This window comes from Aedes albopictus, chromosome 3, assembly GCF_035046485.1.
Source record: "Aedes albopictus strain Foshan chromosome 3, AalbF5, whole genome shotgun sequence".
In the NCBI taxonomy this organism is placed as follows: Eukaryota; Metazoa; Arthropoda; class Insecta; order Diptera; family Culicidae; genus Aedes; species Aedes albopictus.
Window position 1 is genome coordinate 447,414,123 of NC_085138.1, and position 20,844 is coordinate 447,434,966.

The 20,844-nt window shown below is 39.1% G+C and overlaps 1 protein-coding gene across 2 annotated transcripts in view; it reads right to left on the minus strand.

The window, feature by feature from the left end:
- The window catches only part of LOC109425830 (putative inorganic phosphate cotransporter), a 70,431-nt gene extending 55,149 nt beyond the window's left edge, over window positions 1-15,282 (minus strand). Inside the window, exon 1 of one of the 2 annotated variants that reach the window (XM_019680647.3) lies at window positions 15,027-15,282. The gene's annotated coding sequence lies outside the window, so the exon portion shown is untranslated. Of the gene's footprint in view, window positions 1-14,199; window positions 14,519-15,026 lie in introns of those variants that run through there. The other variant, XM_019701180.3, reaches the window with a different exon arrangement.
- Between the last annotated feature and the right edge of the window lie 5,562 nt (window positions 15,283-20,844).

Genomic DNA, 20,844 nt, shown 5'->3' on the forward strand with positions numbered 1-20,844 from the left:
GTGCAGTGACTCCGTGAAAAACTCCTTCCTGTGGGGATCTCTGGATCTCGGAAGGAATACTAAATCTTCGGAAAAAATAGAAAAAAAAAATCCATCCAATTTTAAGAAAAAAAAACCCTGATAAACCCAAAAAGAATTCGCGGGATGAATTCTGTGAGAAACGGCGAAAGAGTTTAACGAAGAAGTTGCGATAGAAATCCAAGTAAGAGTTCGCAAGGAAGAATCTTGGATACAATTTCGAGATAAATCCTCAGCGAAAAGCGTTCCTGAGATCACATGATTTCCCCAGAGTTTACTAGTATCCATCGAAATAGCTAATTGTAGTGTTTGTTTTGAGATTTTCTTTTTCAGATATTTTCCTATGGCTACTCGCAGAGTTCATCCTGGAATCTCTACCGGAAATTATTCCGAGATTCTGGGTGTTCATTTTGGGATTTCTGCAAAATAGTTGCTCCAGAAGTTTTTGCGGGGATTTTTCCAGAAGCTCTCTCGGAACACCTCCTGGGATAACGTAGGAAATTCTTTGTAAGAAAATATTCCCGGAGAAATGTAGTAAAGAATCCAGATGAAATCTTACGAAAAACAGCGCAAAGTTAATTTGCAGAACATTCAAGAGAAACTTCAGAAGAAATCCTGAGAAAAACTGTGACATTTCAGAAAAATTATGGGATGTATCGCGGGAGGAAATATTGGAGAAATTCAAAAATGAACTCTGAAAACCTCAAAAACAAAAAACCCGGGATGAACAACGCCACAATGGGAAAAAACAGGTATAAAACGCGAATGAATTCAATATTTTTCTCAAAGATATTGAATATGAAATTTGTCTAAGTCGTTTTCCAGAATGACTTTCCAATGGTTTTTCCTGTTAGTTCCGCAGAAGTTCTGCCAGGTATTTCTTTCAGTGAGGTTTCCGAGATTTCTCATGGATTTCCTCAAGGGATTTCTCCCGTTGCACCGTGGAAAAAATGTGTATAAAACGCGAATAAATTCAGTATCTTTGCTTGGAGTGGATAAATTTGAATAAAATGTTGACACAAACTGCAAAAAATCTCTATAGTTTCAGATAAGGAGGGTGTCATTCGCCGCACGATGCTGGATATCAGACTATCAGGCCCGTTTTACTCCCCTCTCTCTTTTTTTCATCTTTTTGGAAAAAAATCCGATGTGCAAAATAAATGATTTGTTTAATTCGTGTTAGTGTAAAAACTTCCGTGGTATCGAACGGTGCTTATTTGGCTCACCGCACGGCCATAAAAATTAAAACATCTTCAAATAACCCCGACATCCTCTATTTCATCGAACTTTCACATGCATCTTCGCCCGAAGTGGAACGCAATTGAAAAGAGCAGGAACAGCCATATGTCAAATTGCCGATATGTACTATGAAAGTTTTTACACAAATACGAGTTAAATAAGGCATTTATTTTGCACGCCAGGCGGGAATGGATGAGGATTTTCTCAAAAAGGTGTGAGAAAGAGAGAGTGGGGTAAAATGAGCTTAATACGCTGACTTCCAGCATCGTGCGGCGAATGACACCCTCCTTATTTGATACTATAGAGATTTTTACAGTTTGTGTCAAAAATTCATTCGGATCTATCCACTCCGAGCAGAGATATTGAATTTATTCGCGTTTTATACCTATTTTTTCCACTGTGTGGTGCTCCTGTAAGAAATTCTTCAGGAATTTTTCGCGAGTTTTGTGCAGGAGTTCTTCCTGGGATTTCTTTTGATGTTTCTACAAAAATTTCTTCAAGAAATTTTCGTGAGCTATATTCCGGAATATCTACCGGAGTTTATTCCGAGATATTTCTCGCTGAATTTTTCTTGAAATTTCACCTATTTCTGTGTTTTTCCTGGACTTTCTCCAAAAATTGTTGCCGGGCTGGGGCTTCTTCCGGAGCTTCTTTTGGGAATTATAGAGAAGCTATTGCTGATATTTCTCTTGGAAGTCTTCCCACGATTTTTTTTTCAGAGTCTCGTGGTTGTTTACCGGATTTTTTGCAGTGTTTGTTTTGAGATTTTATTTTTACACATTTCCCATGATTTGATTACTCCCAGACTTCTTCCTTGAATCTCTATAGGAAACAGTTCCCAGATTATAGGTGTTCCTTTTGTGCATATCTCAATAGTTGCTCCAGAAGTTCTTGCGGGAATTTATACAGTAGTTTTTATCAAAAAGTCCTTGTAAAAATATATTTCCGGAGAAATATCGAAAGGAAACCAGATGATATCCTGCGAGAAAAATCGCAGGAAACTTAATATTTCAGAAAATAGTTAATATGGGAGTTATTCCGGGAGGAAATATTAGAAAACTCTGAAAATCTCCTAAAGAAATCTGAAAAACTTCAGAAAAACCTGAAAACCATCCCGGAAAACCACTATGAGCAATTCTTCAGAAGGTATTCTGCAATGAGCTTGGAAAGCATATCGGGATAATCTGTGGAAGGAATCACGGTAGATAATCCTGCACCTAACCCATGAAAAACCGGAAAAGAAACTATTTCTTCCAGAGAACCTCGGAAGCAAACCTCTGGATATTCTAGCCATAGTCCTGGGAGAAAATCCTGCATAAAAAACTTATAGATCAAGGATAAAATTGCGGGAGAAATCTGTGAGAAACTACGAGGAGTAGGAGGGAGTAATCCGAAAAAAAGTAATTAGAGAAATTCAAGCGGAAACTCTTACAATTTTCAAAAGGAATTTCGAGAGAAACTACTGGAGAAATCTGATTGATTATCGACTGTAGGCTTGAATGGGTATAGAGATTCTCTTGTTTTCACTGCTGTCACCGACTGCAAAAGCCGAGAGAATCCCTATACTACTGGAGAAATCCCTTGAGGAAATCCAACAGATATCCCGAAAAAATCGCTAGAAGAAATTCCTGGAAGAACTTCTTCAAAAATAAATAATTTTGAAAAACGTCTAAGAGATTTTTTTAAAGAAACTTTAGATGAATTTTGGAATCACCTTTGGAAGGAATCAAGCGAGAATTTCTGGAAAACTTCTGGAAGAAATCCCGGGAGGTGCTCCTGCAGAGATTCCGTGAAAAACTCCTACTGAAATTCTGGTGGATGGAACTCTGGTAGAAGTCCCAGGAACAGAAGTTTGGGAGAAATTCTAGGGAGATAAAAAAAAACTCCAGCAAACTTTTTTTTTGTTCAGCAAACTTCCCAGAAACAAATCGTTTGATGAATTCAAGAAATAACTCGCGGGAAGAATTCTGTGAACAACTGCGAAGGAATTTAAAGAAACATTTGAGGTAGAATTCGAAGCAGGAATTTGAGAAGGAATCTTGTAGAGAATCTTGAGTAAAATCCAATTCTCAATGGACTTTTGAACTTGTGGAAGGGGTCTACACTGAGTAATGGACCATAGTCAACAGTCGTCCAAACCTGTCCTGGAGCATCGTGCTTGACCTAACAGTAATTGCTTTCGCTATAAACGTGAACGTTATATAATCAACTAGGGTCTAGAAAGCTCTTGAAACAACAATGTTTTTTCCAAGCCATTTCAAATCAGTTGAAGACGATACTGTAGACGTTCGCTCGGTGCAAACGGTTTAACTGCAAGTCCGCTAATTGCAACAATGTTGCAGTTATCGTACCGCTATCTGTCAAAAACAAAACGTCAACAGTGTTGCGATGTTTTCCGGATGCACTACAGCTGCATTGCGATGTTTTTGAGTGCATTTTGGCTGCATCCAACAGCAATTGACAACCGTTTGACGTCTGTCAGTCGTTGCAGTTAGCGGTCATTCGGTAACTGAAACGTAAACATGTTGCACTTATCGAACGTCTACTGTACTTGTAGTCTATATCAATAATAATAGTTTGTTCACGCCACAAATTGTGGCGCTTCGTGGCCGTACAATTACAATTATGTATCAAGCTTAAAATAGCAGAAGGTTCTATAATATCTGTGGGACAGACTTATGGTGTTTGTGACATGATACCAGTGCCACGAAACATCAACGTTGCAACAAAAAAGACTGACTATCTTCGTTTGTATCGATCGTTTTGTGATCATCATCTACGGTAAACTCTCTCACTGTGCTCGTTATGCATTTCACGATGAAAGAAGTGGTACAGCTCCACTACTGTATCAATTGTACACATTTACTTTTCTATCTCTAGAGCTGGCATGAGAGCAAAATTTACAATTATTTTTGCATTGAACGATTCCTGATTCCTGTTAATGCACATTGTCGTACAGTGCAAAAGCTTTGAAGAAAAGATCACTCGTATCTATGCTAAATCCAAAAATGGAAATGTGTAAGTTGGAGGCTGATCAACTAGTACATAAGAAAGGTATGAATTGTACACATGTGGAGAACTTTCGTTTTAGGGTACCCGCCTGCTCTGGGAGATTGATGCAATATGCCTGAACTAGGCTTATTCCATCGCTGGCGAAATATGTCACTTATGAAGGGAGACATCGAAAAATGGATCTAACGAATTTCTCGTGAATGCCACGACAGGTCTCAATATTTTAAAACATCAAGTTGTTCGAAAACCAGAAACCCAAGCAACCAAAAGTTCGGATAAAATAGCATGTTTGGGCTTAATCAGCTTTTCGAAGGAAGATGGAAAGCATTCTATTCAGCTCACTTTTTAAGTAATTAACCGAAATTGAGTTCACAAAAAGTACACTTGTGTCGCTGAAAAGAACGCTATTCAGCTTAAAAATAAACTTCGAAAAAATGAAAAAAAATGTGTTTAGTCCTCAAAAGTAATTTATTATTAAGAAACATTAGTTCATGTGGAATCCAAATTGACCAATCCAATTGATGTTTTTTAGTTACTGAGATTTGAACTCGGATTCTCCTCGTTGAAAGTCGGTGCCTAACCACTACTCTATGTATGTGTTGTTAGGCACCGTGGGATCTTACTCAATGTGTTGATATCATATAGTAGAGCTCAATCAGGTTCGCGTGTGAACTTTCCCTGAACTTGGAATACTGTTTGAAGTCGAAAGTTCGAAAGAAGTTCACGTGGAACTTCTTGTGAACTTACACAGTTTGACATTTTCAATTTGTTGTGGTTCGCAGTGCAAAGCAATAAATTAGGGTCGGTGTATCGACTTTAAGAAAAGATTATAAGTTTTCAGCTTGGTTTCCAGTGACTACGATTGCGTCGATTAGGCGCGCTGCAGCGATAAGTGAGACGGGTGTGAAAACATCCAGCAAAGCTGGAAAATCTTTGTGCGCAGCCGAAAAAAACCCGGCGGAATCCTGGGGGGAACAGTTGTCCGCTGCGGGGGCAGCCTTTGAGCCACACAATACGGATCCTTTGCGTTGATTACAAGTAAGCACGTTGAAATATTATAGTGGAACAAAGTGTACTTGTGAAACTAACACAAGCTGTGGCTGCTGGGCTCGATTTCCGAGTGATTTAATTAAATGAGAACTTCTCCCCGGCCCCGCTGTCGCCGAAGTTCAAGTGAAGTTCACTTTTGGTACGGTTAATATTTATCCGAACTTTGAGTAGTAAGTTCAAAACAAGTTCGGAACAGATGATTTCAAGTTGTTGGAATATGTCCAAATGAACTTTTTTTTTAGTTTTAAAGGCACGCAAAAGTTCAACCAACATTAGTTCGGTTAATATTTGATTGAACTCTGTTTTAAAGTTCAACATAAGTTCTTTTTAAACCTTTTTTCGACTTTAATGTCGTTTTGAAAAGAAGTCAAAATCTTGTACATGTACTTCCAAGTTCAAGAGTAACTTTTTGGAGAATTAAGTTCAAAGAAACCGGAATTGAACCCTTGAACTTCTGAGTTCGTTCTTCAAGTGGAATCCGAACTTTTGGTTGCTTGGGAATGCTGAATGCCGAAGTGCATTATGTAATCATTCAGCTATACCAACTTATGGTAGTCCAAAAAAGGTCACCGAAACAGGTGTTCACCGCTCTAGAAAGTGTGAATTGACAGTAATAAATTGTCAAATTGACGTGATATTTGTGACATTGTGCATGTTACAAGTTGTCAAAAAATTGTAATTAGTATAGTACAGTATAATTTCAAGATGATTGTACCATGATACGAATACTACCAGCCAGAGATGTGCTTATCCTCAGTGTAATAAAGAGAACGGGAAAATACCCCTCTCACGCTGTTGATCCCAACAGGAGCCCGTCTCTTTCCCGGTGCCCGGTGGACAAGCTGTCTAGTCGTGTCACAATTTTCGCGTGAATTTTCGTTTTCAATGCAACAATTGGTTGTTACTCCATCCCCAAGAAAGCCGGTACTACTGCTATACATGATTTCCGTTCGATTAGTGTGCTATCATCAATTTCAAAGATGCTTGAGAAGATCCTGCATCTTTAAGTTTCTGAATATCCGAAAGAATCTGAACCACAACTTCTTGCTGCGAATCAATTGGCATACAGGAAAAGGAATAGCTCATATAGCTGATGCGGTAAGCGTATTAGTATACCGCAAGACTATGCTGAAGGTGATGGGGTTCGATTCCCGATTGGTCCAGGAACTTTTCGTAAAGAAAATTTCCTTGACTGCAGCTGTACAGGGGATAGACAAAATGATCGGGACAAGCAAAATTTTCACTTTTCAAAAAATGTTCAACTAGCTGTATCTTTTGTAAAAGTGCATCAAATATTCTCAAATTTTTACTGTGAGTGCATCAACTAGTTGTGCATCAGTGGTTCAAATTTGAAAAAGATCGGGCCATTCTCCACGAAGTTATAAAGATTCTTGAAAAAGGTATAACTATCCGATAGCCAACTTTGAGCTGTTATATCTCCGGATTCAATGAACCGATTGAAATGAAATTCTGACAATTTATGACTTATATAATGAACTCTGGAAAACATTTGACTTAACTTGAAATTTTTAACAAGAGACAAAATTATAGCGATTTAAATTTTTTCACGATTTTTTAGTAAATTGGTCCATTTTTAATATGCATTCTATAACTTTTTAAATTTATTGGTAGCTATGTTGTTACTTTCCTTCAAAACACATTTATATATATAAATCAATTAGAGGGAAATTAAATGAACTATAATTTGCATCTTGAATTTTGTAACGATGTTGATATTTTGAAAAATTTGGTGTTTTATTAGAAAAATAATCTAATCGTTATAATTTTCTTTCGTGTTAAAAATATTAAGTTAAGTCAATGTTTTTTCATAGCTCATTATATAAGTCATGAATGGTCAAAATTTCATTTCAATCGGTTTATTGAATCCGGAGATATAACAGCTCAAAGTTAGCTATCGGATAATTTTACCTTTTTCAAGAATTTTTATAACTTCGTGGAGAATGGCCCGATCTTTTCTAATTTTGGACCACTAATGCACATCTAATTGATGAGCTTATAGTAAAAATTTGAGAATATTTGATGCACTTTTCGAAAAGTTACAGCTAGTTGAACACTTTTTGAAAAGTGAAAATTTTGCCTGTCCCGATAATTTTGTCTATCCCCTGTATGTCTCAGGATCTACAGACGACGTAAATGTTCTTGTATGTAGAGAAAATCATTGGGGATCTAGCAACTACCGAACGCTGGCCGACTTTCAACGGTATTTTCCCGAAGGCGAAAAAACACATAATATCAACGTCACCCCTAACAGAAGAATCTTTTTTACTCGGAACTTAAATATCCAGCTGAAAGCGTTCAAAAACTTGGCCCGAAAATAGACAATAGTCTACAGTGTATCGAACAAGTAAACTATCACTGTCGTATTAGTTGTTTTTTTGCGGAATGTACAGCATAGTGAAGTCTCTGCAGTTACTTTATACAACATCTGCGAAGAGTACTGATGAATAGGACACCAGAGATGGAAATACTCACTAGCCAAATACATTCACTTGCTATTTTCTCAGCTCAAGAACATGTTATCAAAAAAACAATGTATAGAGACCTTTTACCTTATAGTTTTATCTGAAAATTTGCTAATTTACATTAACCTAGTATTCGACATACTACAGTAAGGACCCGATTTTGTCAGCCCCTGGTAGCATTTTGGGCTGACAAAATCGGGTACCTGACAAAATCGGGACATTTTTTAAAATCATTTTTTTATTCATGAAAAATTGTTCTGAGCACGTCAGAGACGGAGATAGGTGGGAAGGGTCTGTTTTGGGTTCATTCAAATATTACGTAACGCCAATGAGGGGGGGAGCCCAGCGCTGGGCTACGCTTCATACAAAATTTTAAAATTTCTCTTTCAAAAATAGTTACGCGGTGAAGGGATAGCGGATAGGGTCTAAAATTGCCAAAATGTTGCGTTATGTAATATTTGAACGAACCTTTTGTGGTAAAAAAATCGAAAAGGTGTTAAGACAACAGAAAAAAATGGTATTTGGCAAAGTTAACATTCAGTGCTTTTCTAAAGCAAAACTATTAAATTTTAACTAAAAATTTACCCGAACATTCCCGAAGGGATCCCGTAAGTAGTTTCTGCAAAAACTTTTAAGGGAGCTCTGGATAAATCCCTCAAGTAATTTCTGAAAGAATCCTTACTGAAATCTCCGTAGAAATCTCTAGAGGCATTTCTTTAGCATTTTCTGAAAAATCATTGAAAGAATCCCTATTGCAATCTTTGAAGAAATCTCCTTGAGAAATCCATGGAGAAATTCCTGAAAAAAAGTACTGGGGAAATATCAGGAGCAGTTTAACGAGAAACCATAGCAGAAATGAATTGTTTAAGTCTAGCATGAATTCCAGAAGAATTTTCAACAAAATTTTCTAAAGGAATTTTAGGAGCAATACCAAGGGACTTTCGTAAAGAAATACCAAGAGGTAACCCTGGAAAATCTCAAGCGGGACCTCCGGGAAATCCATAGAGGATGCCCAATTGGGAAATCTAACAGACGAATGATAGTGAAATCTCTAGAGGAATTCTTGTATGAGTGATAACTAAAGGCATTAATAGAGGAACATTTTACGAAATTCCTAGAAAAATCCCTGAAGGAACTCTTAGAGGAATTCTTGAAAAAATCCCTAGGAAAATCGCTAAATTTATTCATTGACTAATGCACGCAGTGATTCATATAGGAATTACCCAAGTAACATTACGAGCTGAATATTTGTTTCTTAAGCTAAAGTTTGCTTGAAAGTGGTTTGTTCCAATCTTGTACAGCAAAAATGTTTGTTGGGTATTTCAGAAGTATCTACAGAATACTCTGAATTCATCACTAGAGGAGAATTTCTGAAGGAATCTCAACAGGAGTTCGTCAACCTGGGGATATCATAGGAAGAATGCATGAACAATTCTTATGGAATTATCTGAAAAGGTTCTTATAGAAATTTCCAGAAAATTTCTTGGGGGAACACCAACAGATATTCCTGGACTATCCAAACAGATATCTATGGAGAAATGCCAGCAAGATGTCTTGAAAGAATCGCCAGGAAAATCCCTGGATAAATCCACGTAGCAAATGTAGGAGGAATTATTGGAGAAATACCAGCAAAAATTCTTACAAGAAACCACGCAAAAGTTCTTGCAGGAATCGCAGCAAGATTTTTTTGGGGAATCCCATCTCGAATTTCTTAAGGGTTTCTAATGAATACAATTCTGACAGCAATTTTTGAAGCAATCTAAGCAGGAAATCTACAATACAAATCTCATAATAAATCAAGACCAACATGTAAAAAGGGCGGAACCAAGGGCGGAACAACCATTGCATGTCTCAACTTCTCCCACCTCGTCTAGGCGTATTTCAATTTATTTATGTAAACTTATCCCGTTATCAGATAGAGGGCAGTCTGCTCTATCTGTTACCGGTCAGAGAATGACTAGAGACGAATTAGCCAAGGGCTGAAAGTCTCTGAAATAAAGACAAATCAATCAATCAATCAAGAATGACTGAAGAAATTCTAGGAGAAATCACTTAGACCGTCTCAGGTTCACCTTCTCCCTTGTACACTTTTGTCCATACAAAATTTACGACATTTGTGTGGAGCGTAGAGTTTGGTAAGACTACCCTTTACCCTTCCCCACTACTTCCTAAAAAATACGTAGGTTATCAAGGAACTCCGGAAAGAAACTTAGAGGAAGTCAAGGAAGAAATGCCGAAAGGAATCAGTGAAGGCATCCCAAGAGGAATCCCGGAAGGAATGCCAAGTGAAAACCCAGAAAGAATCGTGGAGAAATTCCTGACGTAGTGTCAGGAATAATTTGTGAAAGAATCCTGGAAGAAATCCCTAAAGGAATCCCGGGAGAAATCAGTGAAATAAATCAGGGAGAAATCCCTGATGGAATGCCGGAAAATATCTTTCAAACAATCCTGAGAGAAATCAATAAAAAAAATCTCGGGAAGAATTCCGGGAAGTTCTACAAAATATCTTGGAGAAATCCTTGACAAAACTATGGAGAGGTGTCCGCTAATTTGGCCGAATGTCATTTGGCCAAATGTCGTTTGGACGAACGCGGTCGAATGGGTCGTTTGGCTAAATTACTTTCAAAGGATTCAAAGGAAATTTTTGACATTAACTATCAATATGATCATCATTCTGGTTTTGACATTCAGGAATTAGTTGGTGTTGGAACTGTCAATATTTTGTCAAAGATTCTTCCTCCTTTGAATCATAGCCTGTTCTTTCGAGTTAAACTGATGCGAGGAACAGTGGCAGGGTCACTTAAGTTCATTATTTATTTTTCGGCCAAACGACATTCGACCAAATGACATTCGGCCAAATGACCCTTTCGGCCAGATGGCGTTCGGCCAAATGGTATTCGGGAAAACGACGTTCGGCCAAATTACACGGTACCCTCTGGAGAACTCCCGGAAAAATCGCGGGAGAAATCAGTATAAAATGTGCCATGTGCTCAGAAGGAAGGGAGAAACAAAAATTCGGTTGTTGCGCCCTTTTCAAATGTTAGTCTATCTAGATCAATCCAAAATAAACCTAGAGGAATCCCACAGATGCCGGAAAGAAGTAAATGGATTGACTTGAAATCACAAAACAGGCAGCGTTTATTGTTTGTTCTGTTCCTGAGGAAATTCAGAAGAAAAGTCTTTAAGCCCATATGGTAAGCGCACGTACAATAAGCAAAACCATGCTGAGGGTGAGGAATTTGATTCCCGGTTAGCTCAGAATCCATTTCATAATCGACATTCCCTTAACTTCCTTGTGTATAAAATATCTTCATGACTACCATACGATATATGTACAAATGCAAAATAAACATTGGCTGTGGGGGATCTCAGTTAAACTTGTAAAAGTTCTCATAAAATAGCTGAGGAGCAGTCTGTGTCCCAGTTGGAACGTTACGCCAAGAAGAGAGAGAGCTGGAATCTTTTGGCAATTTAAACAATATTGGTTTAAAACAGGTTGGGTGCTAAAATTGCCTCAATGTGTTAGTTTGCAAAACAAGTTTGGCCGTTTTCAAAAGTTACACGAGTTTTGTTCATTGCGTAATTTTTCTATGACGCCTAAAGACATCAACTGCATTAATAATGATTATAAAATTGAAATTCTGAATGAAATACAAATTTCTTTTTTACTTAAAAAAGGGCTGACAAAATCGGGTCAAAAAGCTGACAAAATCGGGGGTAGACAAAATCGGGGGCTGACAAAATCGGGTCCCCACTGTATTAGATAAACATACAAGAATAAAGTCCTTCATATACTGTTTCATGATAGCATGCTTCTCAGCTGATAAAATAGCAAGTGAGTGTACTTGGAAAGTGAGTGTTCCCATCCCTGTGGTGCATCAGTATACCACCCTCACAACGATTTTCGGCAAAAGTGTTTTGGTTAAGGTTTATGAGATTCATTAAAGAAGATTCATTGATTAGGGTAGAATGAATAGAACTAAAAATCGCTAAATGCAACAGTAGCTTTGAACCATTTAAGCCGCAAAGGATAGACCAAATCAATGATAAGCTTCTAACACAAAACTAGCTTGAAATAGCCTTCTTTACAACTCTTTGACAAACTGAAGACTCAACACACCCCACTTGAAACTTCGTGAGGAAGATAACTGTACAGGTAAATATAATTGGTAGTATGGCAAAGAAGATTGCGGCTACAAAATACCGGTTTGAAAGAAATATTTACACCAGTAGTTTGTATCCAAAATCTATAATTAGGCAACAGGTCGCAAAATTGTCGCGTGATAATGAGCGGAAAAAATATGATAAAACTAGATAGAACTAGATCTAACAAATTCGATGACACCGGAATGACAGCAGCACCGTTTGATTCTGTTTGTAGTTACGTTACTGTATAGAAAATATTATGAACAGGTAGTTGCAAAAAACTGTCTTTGTTATTCGTACTTCCAATTTCCTACCGCTATCCATATCTCGTCAAATTTAGAATTAATTATCTGCATCATGTCGGTCATTATAAACCATGCCTGAAACTAACGTGCGTCGTCTTCTTCATCGCCGCGCTGAAATTACGTAAACAACGTCCTCCAGCCCTGCCGGATCACTCTCCTCCATCATCGCCGCAACACCGCACACTCAGGAAGCACCGAACACAACAATGGGCCAATAACATTCCATTTCTTCACCGACGACGATCGCCTGATTGCAATTATCTTCCCGTCTCTTCTTAAGTGCCCACTCACTCTGCCAGTTCCTGTCCTGTTCCCGATAAATTCGTCCAAATCGGTCCTTCTCCGAATTCTGCCTCACACACAAACACACACCGTTCTAACTAGCACATTATTGCACGCATTCCTCGCCCATCATCGATCCCTGAGGGCTCAAAGAGTCCGCACGTGCAACGCACAACTGAATGTTCGTTTCAGCGCACCAACGCACAGCACTTTCGTTTTTCGTCTCGTGGTCTCCTCGTCCGGTCAAAGTAGGCTCACATAGTGCAAAAAAATCGTCACCCTTAGCAACGGAACGCGACGCGGTCAACTCTTCTCGCCCGATGGCACTTATGCAAAGTCAATGCCTACTTCACTTCTCCCCGACACCACCACGGGCGTTTTGCTCCACCACAACAACATCGGTAGCAATTATGCCCGCAAGCTGCGCGAAACTAGACTGGCGCGCCGCCGCCTCCTTTGACGGGCTATACACGGACAATGGCAGGCGGCAGGCAACGTGATGGGACGGTAATTTTTCGACTGATATTCTTCCAGCACGTCCCGCCCGAAAGTCACGTCCACATCCTACCCAACGTACGTTCCTAGGTTGCCATCGTTCGCACAAACTTCCGATTCTCGGAAGCTCCGTTTTGCGTTGTGCATTGCGCACGACCCGACCCGGACGATACACAAAGAACCTACGCGTGAAATGCATTGCATATGGAAGAACGCACTGCTGCATCGTCTGATGCGCTCTCCGGAGGCGATGCGATGCGATGCTCGCCAAAGTTCAAAGTCATTGCCACGTAGCTACTGATGGCTGTGTATAAGGGCTACTACGATCGGCGGAAGACCGGCATCGAGCGCGCTCGCGCGATCGCTCCAAACAAGTTCCGCAAATGTGATAAGCCGCCGCGCAAAACACGCGTTCGGATGTTGCTAGATCAGACCCGTCGCCGTGTTATCTCCTCCGTTCGCTTTTAGCGATTCGTCTGCAGCACAAACCGATGGTTGTCATTTCACCTCTCGACGCTGTAACAACTTTCTCACCACACCCCACTGCCCAAATTAATCACAGTTGGCCGCGGCGTGTTGCGTAGAACAACTTTAAAACGAAAAAATTATTAAGTGTAAAATTTCGCCCTGATACTTTGGACCGTCCTCTTCAATTTGGTACTTCGATCCAAAACATCCATTACAATTTAGCTTTTAGCAACGTAGCTATGTAGTATGTGGCTATGTAGAGTTAAAATTTCAAATTTTAAAAAAACACTTTAGACTATCTTTCTTATACTTGCACATTACAAAAATTCCAACATTTTTTCATAATAAAGTTGCTCCATAAAGACACCGTGTAGACTCAGTTGCTTTTTATAATGTTGTTCGCCGCCTACTAGGGTTATTTATGACGCACCATTAAAGCAGCAGTTTAATGTGATCATTGTACACCTTTTAATGCTGCGCAATCGCTGGCTCGCAACGCAACTATCAAACTATTATCGCAGCGAATTGAACATTATCACCAAGCAGAGTTTGTCAGACCAAGAACACGGTCCCATGGAAACGTACAAAAGAGGATTTTTTCTGGAGCACTTTGATTAGCCTTTTCTCCTCGGTCAGTTTACGCGTTCATCAGCTGGACAATGCGAAAACACTTCACAGAGTGAATCACTATTTATTCGTACCTTTTATTCGGTTAATCACGGTTGATTGGCTTGCAAAAATTAACATACAATAGCGGGAAGTCGCGGTGAGAACTACTATTTGCCAAACGGTTTTGCGTGCACGTTGCGCAACGTTTACTTTGATTCATCGAATGTTCAACACTTTCATTAGAATGGGAGCTTGCTTTGATTGACCTTCCAACCACTTTCATCTCGAGCTCAACTGTTCCAAGATCTGCACTTGTCATTCGTAAATTTTGCGCGCGCTCACTCGTGGACGATGCACATGCTGCATAATTCGAGATAGAGGATAAAAAAATTGTAAATATTTGGCGAGTGTTCACCTTCTCTCAACCGAAAACATCAACCTCTGACGAGCAACTGAAACGTGTACAGTTCAAAAATAGCTCGGCCACCGAACACTGTTTTAGCTTTTAGACACTTCAGTTTTCGATTTACTACTTTGTCCGGCACATGTTGAGCTGTTTATAAAACTCATTGCTACAGTCCGAAACCCACGACGATAACGTCGAACTCACTGGCTATACTGTACACGTGAAATTCGTTTCCAAGCGTTTGCAATTAATTTAAGAGAAACCAATGATCGATCTCGTCGCGCACTATGATCACAAAACTCAGATTTTGGCAAACCGGTCATAATTGAGGTCACTTGTCTAGCATTTTAGGGGTCGAATCTTAATTTAGAAGGGGCCAACGGAATATTCTATCGCCTTGGGAATCACTCACTCGAAAAAAAAATAACACCAACCACACACGAAAACAGATTCTCAGACAATCACATATGAAACGATCGCTACACTTTCTAAACAAAAAAAAACCGTACTTACGTTTTGGCAAAGCAAAACAGTCTGTTGACGCGGTCAAAGTTGACTACGACTGCTATTGGTGATGGTCGTCATTGTTGAATGTTTCATTTTCCGGTACTGTTGGATGTACAAGCAAGTGCGAAGTGAGGGGACCGAATCCAAAAATTTTTCCAACACTGGAAATTTTTTGGACGCTGGAAGCTGGAGACTTAGCACCACACACCGGGAGCGACTGATGAACGATTAATACTCATCACTGGTCGCTGACAGGTAAATGATATTTATATTGAAATTTCTCACCCCGCGTGCGCGCGCTCTCACTCTCTCTCGCACTCGAGCGTCTCAGACACCGAGCGTCTCTTGTAACAACCATCAGACCAGACCGTACTCAGTTCGGTGTTTGATAAAGATGATACAGGTGGAACGGCAATCGTAGCAACCCGGCTCCTAGTGGCGGCGCCGCACACTAGCGCGCGATACATCGGCAGACTAGGGTTAGGTGGGGTAAGATGTCACTTTTCAAAACTGCTTTGTTTTCAAGGAATACCGGTCATATTTGAATTTTCGTGACACTACAGTTTCAACGCTAACAAAACTAATGCGATTTCAATGTTTAGTTGCGATTATAAAAGATGATTCTTAAAAAAAAAACTTATCTGCTAAGAGTAGAATGCCACATAACATGGACAGAATAGCCATTTATTGGGCATCACTAACCATGCGGCTCCATGTGCTCTTCAATGTAAATAAATCTAAATAACTATAAAAAAATGTCTGTCTTTCTGACGCTGGTAGGGGTGGTGGGGGTAAAGTGGACAACCTAAGCATTTTCGTCGTTTACCGCGGAAATGCGGTAAAATCCATCTGCTTTTCCGAGTTACATGGAAGGTAATGATATACTCTAGAAATCTTGTAAGGGGTTGCATTTAAAAAATATTGTTTTCTTTTATTATTTTCTTCACCAAATCGTGCATCAAAATAGCGTGAAAAAAATTGGTGGGGGTGAAATGGACAATCGATGGGGTAAAATGAACAAGTCATTAAAAGTTATATAATAGCATATTGTTTCTATGTTTTTAAATACAAACTATCAAATTTCATACGATACCTTTATTTTGTTGTTTTCAAACTTTTAATAAAAACTTTAAAACACACTTAAATATTTTTTGTAAAAATAGTGTAAAAACAAGCACTGTTTTGGATGAAAATTATATTTTGTTGATATAAAATATTTTTTTATAACTTTTTACTTCAACTATCTCACGATAGGTATGACGGCTGATGATTCTGAAGTTTGATAAAAAAAATATGATTTTTTGGTGAAATTTGAAGCGATTGTCCATTTTACCCCCACGGTCTGATTTTGTTAAAATTATTTCCAAAACTTATTTTTTTTTAAAACTTAATTTTTTTTTCGGTCAAATATATTTTTCTACGTGGACTTTATTGGCTTAGGGTTTAAAACTTGTAATAATGTGAAAATAACTTACGAGAAAACCTTAGCAATTATAAGCAGATTTTACATCATTTCCGATTTTTCACGTGATTTTTAAAGTTTTTGTCATCTTGAAGAGGTTTATTTGATTTTAATGTTCAAGATCAGCAAAAGCATAATGATTCATGCTATGGCATAAGCTCCAATCGTTGAAACATTTTGAAAAACAATAAAAGCCATGAAACTGTACCTTGTCCATTTTACCCCACCTGTCCACTTTACCCCCACCACCCCTAGACTCTGAAACTACTGGACCAATTGGCGTGAAAAATTGTATGTGAGGGTTACTGGGGAAAGTCCTTAGCATGGTGTATGGCCCCTCTCATCTCTGGATAGGGGGCTCCCATATAAATGAATTTGCGGAGGAATTCTCCATGGAGCTTTATGTAAAAAACGCAGTAGGCAGGCAGTAATTCCCATGGATTCACCTGTCAGGTTTCTAGAAATCTATAGCAAAAATCAAGTTCCTTCTAGGATAAGTACGTGTATGGGCCATTCAACCCTAGTGTTAAGTACTGTTCCTTTGAATTCCACTAAGAATTTGCATCCTTTGACAGATACGTATGTCGACCTCAACTGTAAGGTCGTCTTCAGTCGAGTCAAGAACAAGCTCTGATAACGACCTTACAGTTGAGGTCGAAATACGTATCTGTCAAAGGATGCAAATTCTTAGTGGAATTCAAAGGAACAGTACTTAACAAGATTTTCTTTTTATTTACAGATATTCCCTTAACAAGCCCAAATACATCATCATCATTCAACCCCACCAGTGCATTTCAACCCACGTTTCCCTACATTCGCGTTGCGTTGTGCAAATATATGGAAGTGCTCCGTCCGGGCCTGCTACGATTGCCTCCGACCGAGAGCGGCACCGGTCACTACGATCGCATCGGCAAAACTTATCAGCAAACAGCAAATTCTCTCCTTCTTCTCTCAGCTAGCTAGGTACACATCGAAAGATCGAATACGCTTCGTAAATTACGAATGGTATGGTAATAAAAAATATGGGCAACAGGACACTCTACCAATAAGCGGCGGAAAATCGCGCACTCCATCCAGAGCGAGCCTCTTGTTCAGTGGTTTTCAAATAAGGAGCTGAATGAAATCCCAGGCCAAGATAATTCGGAAAGTTGAATGTTTGGTCGTCTGCGTTAAGTCAGTATGGAGTGTCTTAATTTGAAGACAAACTACATCAACGTTTACAAGTTTATTAAGTATAAAAAAAATTTCTAAGAAATTGATTGTATTTGATTCACTCTGACTGAACAATTTCGGAAAAAATGCAACCAATTACGTAGAGTATTGGTTCCCTTATTAAACATGTGACTTCCATTTTCATCCTACGAAAAACGAAATGTTCTAGTCTAGTCTAGTCTAGTCTACACATACACAGCCATTCATTGAAAGAATCCTGGAAAATGATAGAATCGATTACTTCCATCATTTTTCTTGTCATTATTAATGATTGCAGTACATCGGAGATGCATTACAAGCATTAAAGCGGCCAGGCCTACTGTGCAGCGTTTTTAATTTAACAATGAAAACAATGAGTGGGGACATCTCATACCAACCGAAAGGTTAAAGGGGGTCGCCACCTTAAAAAGGTTGGAAACCCCTGGTCTATATGATAATACACCCCTCCTGGAACCAAACATGCTACCCAGTTAAGCGTAACACGACCAATTTAACAGTTTTATGAAAGTTTTCGGTGTCAAAGTTGTAGAAGAAATCAGGCCAAACATGTCTAAAAAGGTCCTATCTGCAGAAGAGAGGCTCTATTTGGTTTCACTCTCTTTCGATAATATCTCAGATGTTTATTTGTATTATGATTGTCTCCTTGCATTGAACGATGGTCAAAAGAATCGTCTTTTGATTTGTACTGTAAAGTAGTTGAACAGTGTACCATTACATTGCAATAATTGAAAGAGAAAGTGAACAAAGAGAGCCTCTCAAATGCAGATAGGACCTATTGAAATGTTTGGCTTGAAATGTTATTTAGCTCCCTTTGCAATACAACCACTGCATCTTCTACTTATTCTTGACATTACATCCCTACTGGAACATACTCTTTAAACTTCAAATGATATGACAGAAGAAAGCAGTGGAAGCGAATTCGATTTCATGTGATATTGTTAGCACACGCAAAATAATCCGTTCTTGAAATCGTCAACATTTAGTCACGTTCTCTAGAACAGAGCAGAACTCAGTTTACGAAAATACACCATGAATAAAAATCACGGATTCGAGAACATAGTTCCGTAAACTAGAATGTAACGCTTGCGTAACGCACCGCTTGGAGCCAAGCAAAGCCAAAACAATCACGTAAAGCTTAGTTTCTTGTTGCCAAGTAGAGCGCTCAAGTGAAATTCCACCTTTTTCCGCAAGTAATTTTGACAACTGATCCAGTATGGGGAGAAACGTCACTTTTCCTTACGGAATAATAGCGCGGACTATTTTACCGCAAGGAAAAGTGACAGCTCCATTAGATTCGCACGGAAGGCGTTACGAGTGTTACAGTTTTTTCCTTACTTGCCATCTGCGAACTGCACAAGTAATTTTGAAGCGGAATCATTACTTGACCATTACTTGTCCTATCTTTTTGCACAGTACGTACGAAGTGGAAACTAGCCATAAACAAGAACTATGTTCTCGTTAATGAGATTCGTGTTCATGGTGATAAAAATTCAATTCACGAAAACTGGATAACTGGAACACGGTAATGGAAGGACAACAGGAGCTTTTTTGAAAGAAATCAAAGCTGAGTTTGCGACATTTTATAAAGCACCGCTAGTCTCTGCTTACACGATGAAATGACGGCCACGAGCAGTATTTCAGATATTTTGAACAATTTTGCACTTACCTTGTCAAAATTCTCGTCTCCTCACTTTACAGCAGCAATAAAAAAAAAGAAAACAACGGATACACTTTCCCACTGCGGCAAACTGGAAGCTGTGCGCGTATCACAATATTTTAAATATTTTTGCAAATAGCACTAGCTTACCAATATCAATGGATCATTGAAGCCGACTTTTCCGCTACTCACCACATCAAAACAAAAGCGCCACCGTATATGAACGGTAACACAGTGACAGCAGTCGAGTTACGTCAAACACACAAGGCTACGGTGGCGCTATCTGTTCATTTCATAGCGGCCGTTTTAGTTATTTTAGTGATCCATTGGCGAATTCCAAGTTAAAAGTTCCCTCCAGTAACCCAAAACTTCTTCTATATCTTAAGCACATCTCAATCTATTATGAATTTTGTCACTAGTCTTCAGTGCACGTACTGGTGTTTTTGCTTTTTTTTTGCATTCCTCTAGAAGTTCCATAGTTTATCCAGAAATTTCTGTAGGGATTCCTTCAAGAGTTCTTCTGGGGATATCTCAAGACGTTCCTCAAGGGATTTATCAGATAATTTTTGTGGTGATTTTTTTTTGCAGGTTTTCGTCTATGGTATCAGGTATCAGAAGGCCGGCTCCAGAGGCACGTTATCCTCCATTTGGGACATTTGTGCCATCGCCATACATATAAGCCTATTTCATCATTTACCTGAGGGAATGGGACAAGGGATGGAATGGGATTAGGAAAGGGAAAGGTGACGAGATAGGAAGGGGTGCCCTAGAAAAGGGAATGAACGCATAAGCGCAATGAAAGCTTATAGCCCATACCACAACGGGTTTAATCAGTGCCCTGAAAAGAACATTGTAAAACGCATATGCGTAAAGAGAGCCTATAGCTCATTGGAGGTAGCTTGTGACGTCATGCCACTTTCAATATGACATTGAAAGCCACGTCATCGAAAACATCCTCAATATTCAAGAAATCACCCAAGCAAAAATTACGTTTGAGCGAGTGTTTCTTGAAAACGTATACAACTTTGTGTAAAAGAGTCATTGTGGACATCCCAAATTGGGAAGCATGTGAGTTCACATGAATAGGCATGTCAGCCAGACGAACATCACAGATGTGATTATCGACAATGCGTTTCAAGCATTTCAGAAAGAACGAGGTAAGGGGCTGTCCATTAATTACGTAAGGGAATTTTTACGATTTTTCGACACCCCCTCCCCCCCTTGTAAGATGTTTTGTATGACAACCCATTTTTTTTTTGTATGGCGCGTAAGATTTCTCAAACCCCCCCTCCCCCCATAAACCCTTACGTAATTAATGGACAGCCCCTAACCAGGAACTCATTCCTTCTTTATATAACGCACGCACCCTTTCGGGATAAAACTATGGAGTAATTTCACGCCATGAAAATACCCAATAGCAAACTACAAGAGTTCAAAACATGTTTGAAATACTCAAATGTCTTTGGAGAAAAATAGGATAAACCCCCATTTGC